We start from the raw sequence: 6,000 nt of genomic DNA, 5'->3' as shown, positions 1-6,000 counted from the left end.
ATAATTAACAGATCTTTAGCACGACAGACATATGTCATATATACATACACACACAGAATTGTTCGAGCAACCCTCTCAAACATTTATCGTTTTGGCTCGTCCAACATCATTTTTTTCCTTCCTTCCTTTGAGCAACGCAACGACACACAAAAGTGTTTAATGGGTTTTATGTCTCGTTTTTCTATTAATTAGCAAAGATGATGAGTAAAATGATTTTAAGGAAATGCCCTTGTCAATTAGGTAAGCGATAGAGTGCGAGTGGATGAAGTAAGGAAAAGGAGGAGGAAAGGGTGTCAACTATATGCAATCTCTCTCTACCTCTCCCTCTCTCTATCTCTATATCTCTCTCTCTCTCTCTCTCTCTCTCTCTCTCTCTCTATCTCTCTCTCTCTCTCTCTCTCTCTGTTTCTCTCTCTCACTTTAGACACACTTCATTATCAGTTAAAGTGTTTCGAGCAAACAATTGAAGCCAAAATACAAAAAAACAAAACCAAAATTAATACATTCAAAAATAAAAACTTCAACTCGAACACACGGATGCAAATGCAACTTAATGTTGTTGTTGCTGTTGTTGTTGTTGTTGCTGCTGCTGTTGTTGTTGTTGTTGCTTATTGCCTTCTCTTCATACGGAAGAGAAGAAGTCAGTGAACAACTGCCAAATTGTTGGCATGGAAGTGAAAGCATCTCCGAAAGTTGTTAAATATGAATATGTGCACACAGCAACAAAAACAACAACAGCAACAATAACTACAACAAGCCATTGGTGTCTTTTTTATTTCTTCTTTTTTCATAACTTTCGTTCCCATATATGAAAACATACGCATGATATTCATATATTTATATAAATCCTATATTTATTAACATATAGATAATTTGCAAAAAAAAAAAGGTGAAAATCTGTATAATCAAACCCAATCAACACAGCTCTCAATATTCTAGATAAGTCAAATAGAAAATTATGATCAATTTGACTACCTATACATATATAATTATGATCATAGAATTAGAATCTCCCTTAACCGAATAGGGCAACAAAATGACAACCGTTCTAGCCAAGTTTTTCTATATTATCCCATAATTTCAGTTAATGCTGAATTGTATAATTTTAGTTCCATTGTTATTTTAATATATTTGAAATATTTCACTTAACAGCATAAATCTAGCGAGACACATTATAAATTAGATTAAATATACTTCCGAAATTTGTAAAGAATTCAACGAAAATTATCCAGTCTAAGGATATTTTCAGGTTAGGCAATTTTAGAGAAAACTAAACTAAGCAAAGCTGATCCAGGGGAAGAGGGACAGGGCAAACCTTAGACTCCCTGCAGGACACTGTCTGTTAAATAAACTCGTATACCTGACCAAATTTTTACAGTTTCTTTTTTTTTTATAGAACTTTGTCAATTTTCATTTTGTTTTATTACACTTCCAATATCCTTTTCGGGATCTATTCCTGAGACAAAGTCGATTAAATAAGTTAGAAACACATTAGCGCACCTAGCGGTGAACTACTTCTGTATGTCCAAGACGTTTGTTGTCTTTGGTAAAAAAACGTTTTTAACTTTTAATTTGTGCATAGTTCAAGAGATTTTTAGATATTTTTTCAAAAACTATCCAAATTTTAAATAAAACCCTCCATTTCAAATTGATAGCTCTAACTTTATTAGTTCTCGAGATCTCAATATGGGATAAGTTGGCCAGTTCAAAATTCTCTTCTTTTTGTTGTAGCTTAAATTCTTTTGTCGCCATAAGCATATTTGTTTTATTTTATTCAATAAATACAATTTACGACTGAAGGTAGGTCATGATGTGGCTTTCGCTCTGATCGCTCCAAAAGCAACGTACAAGGAAGAGAAATTTTTGCGCACAATTTTCTCTCTTTCACGTTGTGTCTCTGTGTGTGTGTGTGTGTGTGTGTGTGTGTGTGCGAGTATGTGTGCTTGTTTGATTGCCTATGTGTCCATGTGTGTGTGTGTTCAGCAAATAAATTAAATTTTAACTGCAATTGCCGTATTTCCATTCCCATCACCACCATCATCATCCGTATGATAATTTTTTGCCGCAGTTTTAATGCAAAGTTTTTTTTTTTTTTTTGTTCAAATAGGCCTAAAAAAACAGCTGGGCCAACGGTAAATTTTTGGGTTTCTTGAATTTTTTTTTCGCCGCAACTGACAATCGACAACGCAGCTCGACAACTTTTTAATTGCCCCCAAAATACCAAAAAGACTCAAAAAAGAGACACTTAGAGGGGGGCAACTTCGAAAATCGTAGACGGGCCCTCCAGCTCACAAGCTCGAGCAGCGGCAACAACAACAGCAACAGCAACAACAACATCAGCAATGGCGATGGCAGCGGCAGCGGCAACGCGTCTCTTCGCATAGGCCGTAAAAATTTCTTTCCATTGAGCGCAGAATCTGCAGTGCGGCAGCAGCGGGCACACGGAAAAAAAACCAAAAAAAAAAAAAAAACTTTACGAGCTGTGAGTTCTTGTTTAATTTTAATGGGTGGATAGGGGGAGGCGGTACGGTATGAGGAACTTTGGTTGGTTGGGGCAACGTCAGGGGGAGTCTTGTACTTTTTCACACTTTAGAAAGTTTGGCTTGAAAAATTTGCCTGGCGTTTTTTTTTTTTTTTTGTTTTTGGTTTTTGGTTGTGGAACAAAAAATATATATGTATATATATATGTATTTGTATACGCGTATGTGTAGCTTTAAATATTAAATATATTTTGCCAAACATTTCAAATTTCCACATGTTGTATTTTGAAAGTAAAAGTTTGCAATATATTTGGTTCAATTTAACTCTAGTTATTGATGCATGTACACTGCTGGTCAGTAGATTAGACGCATCCTTTGTTGAATTAACATTTTATTTATTAAAAAAGAAGTAACTATAGGAGTGAATAGGTTATATAAATTAAAATATCAAAGAAGCTAACTTCGGTTATGCTGAAGTTTATATACACTTGCAGTCCTTGGTAATAATATTTTTACATTTTGAAAATTCTTTCCCTGCAACTCAATTCATCAATACATAAGCAAAACATTATTACTCTTTTTTAAACTACAATTTTTATGATATAGTGGTCCGATCCTGATAATTTTCATACTTGATCTGCTCCAGATAATAAAAAGCACAGAAAATTTCAGAGAATTTCAGCCCGATAGCTCTTAAGATGGCCGAGTAAAACGCATACGCACGAACGGATAGACGGACAGACAGTCAGACGGACAGACGGACATGGCTATATCGACTCAGCTTCTCATGCTGATCAAGAATATATACATATACTTTATGGGGTCGGAAACGTCTTCTTCTGTGCGTTACAAACATCTGACCAATTTTATAATACCCTCTGCAAGGGTATAACAAAGGAACTTTTCTTGTTGGCCATTCAAATAGACGTATTCAATTTAATTATTTTTTTTGCCTTATTTGAAAAACTTTAAGTAGTTAAGAAGTTGGACCTACAGCTAATAATTTAACATTATAAGTTAGCTGAATATAATAGAAATAATAATAATTTGGGCCGCAACTCCCAGTTGCCTTTTCAAATTCTCATAAGTTGACACTTCTCAACAACTACTACTTTAACTTATCTAATTAAAGTTAAATTATCTAATCTATGTAAGTAATCTACAGATTCAATTACCTAACATAAGTAGTTAAGTATGTTAATTGTCAATTAACACCAGTATCGAATGCATTAATAACCTACTAGGGCCATCTAGAGGCAAGTACCTTTGAATTAAATGATTTAAGTGAAAGCCATAAACTAATAATCAGCTATGCTCTGCAATTAAACAAATTGATTATAATTGTATGTTGCATAACCTTGATCGAGTTTTGGCCAGACTTACAGATATTTCTGCGCCAAACATTTTTGGGCCCCCTTGGGAATTCAAAAGAAAAAAATATTCACTTTAGGAAGGAATTAATATCATAAACATTTCATTTCCAAATGCAATTGGATTCTATTTCAATCTCTTCTGTTAAAAACTCTAATTAGTAATTTAGTGTTTTTTTTTTGTCGTTCGTTTTTTACTTTAATTAAATTTTGTTGGTTTATTTTATTTCAGTTTATAATTCGAATTTGAATACAAGTAGGTGAAATGTCATTGAACTCGCAACTACCAGCGGCAGCAGCAGCAACAGCAACAGCAACGACAGCAACAAGCAACCGTCGCCGCCGCGGCAGCAGCAGCAGCAGCAGCAGCAGTAACCAACGTAAACAGCGGCACCTGACTGCCACGAAGTCAGCGGCGACGTCAACTGAGACGTAAAGTTTTACAACAAGAGTAAAAAAAAAAAAACAGAAAAAAAAACCCCGGGGAAACCCATTACAGGATGACATGCTGCTGCCGTGTCCTGTTGCTGTTAGTGACTGCAACTGGCAGTTTCATTGCTGTTTGGTCTGTTTGTTGTTGCCGTTGTTGCCGTTGCTGTTGTTGTTGTTGCTACTGCTGCCATCAAAAGCCGAGTTCAATAAACTTGATTTGGCATACATTTGTAGTCGTTGTCGTCTTTTTGGTTTTGGTTTTGGTTTTGAATTGGTTTTTGTGTGTGTGTTTTTTTTTCTTCTCTTTTCTTTTTTTCTTTTGTATTTGTATTTGATTTTGGGTTTTGGCTCAAGTTGCAGGTTGCAGCCTCACGTCTTATCAGAGCCAAAGCTGACTGCCGAAAATGATAAGAGCAACAGCAGCAGCAGCCAGCCCCCCCTTTTGGTGATCCGCTCAAACATGTTGGAACTCAAAAGTCACTCAAACAACAGAGAGCCACGCGAAGAGAGACAAGTGTGAGTGAGTGAGTGATCGAGAAGAGATTCCCACGAGTGCTTAAGAGAACTTTGCGGGCACAAACAGCTGATTTTGATTTAAAGAAAACACACGCGGCGTATGCGCATTCAGATCATTAGGTAAGAGCAGCAGCAGCCAATACTAAGGTATGGTAGCAGCCGCCGCATGTGGCATGCCCCAATGTCAGGCGGGCCGCGTTGCAGTCATTGTGCCACATTTTGTTTGTTATTTTGTTTTTTCTTTGCACTTCGTATGCAAAAAAACAAAACAAGGCATAGAGAGTGCAGCCCAGGCGGATGTGGCTGCTGCTGCTGCTGCTGCTGCTGTAATTTATGCATGCAAAGTTCATTAACATTGGCAACATATCGAACCAGAGAGTTAGATAGAGAGTTAGACAGAATGGGAAGCGTGGAGTGGAGTGGATGGGCTATATAGAGTGTTGTGGCAACCGGCTACAAATGTTCTGCTTTCGCTCTAGCCCGCACACACACACACACACACACACACACATACAATTTTCTTCAGGCCTCTAATCAGAATCAATTTGAAAATTGCCCCAACATTATCATCGCTCCTCTCCGTAGGAGTAGAAAGTTGGTAATCAATCAAATTTTAGTTTTTTTTTTTGTTGTTTCTATTTTGCACAAAGATAACTTTCGCTCAAGCGAAAAAAAAAGGAAAAAGAAGAAACCAAATTAAAATTGGAGTTTTCTAGCAAGTTTGTGGCCTCAGTCTTTTGTTTTAGTCTTTATATGTGCATGTATATGAAAATTATGTCAAAGGTAACTACTCCTCTGGGCACTCTTAGATTTTTTGGGCACTGAGTAATTCCTTTTGTTAATCACAGATGCCATTAAATAAATATAATAATAAAATACGAAATAAAATACCAATGACTTGAAAATAGTTCTAGGATAAGATATTGAAGTGCAACGAAATTATATTTCGTTTTGTATAAAAAAAATTAGGTAAGTAATTCGTCTAGCCATACTTAATTGTACATATAATAATAAATAAAACAAATGTTTTAAATTTGCACCAAACTTATATGATGTGAGGATTTGACTTTATGTTTTATTATATTAATTATTTAGGTATTCTGTGAATATACATTGTATTTTCAGTTACAAGTTTATATGAGAACACAAATACAAACAAAAATAATAATACTAAATTTAACTTTAGTTTACGAATTTGTGTG

The sequence above is a fragment of the Drosophila willistoni genome (genome assembly GCF_018902025.1).
Source record: "Drosophila willistoni isolate 14030-0811.24 chromosome XL unlocalized genomic scaffold, UCI_dwil_1.1 Seg141, whole genome shotgun sequence".
Taxonomy (NCBI): Eukaryota; Metazoa; Arthropoda; class Insecta; order Diptera; family Drosophilidae; genus Drosophila; species Drosophila willistoni.
Note: the sequence above shows the minus strand (reverse complement) of the source record.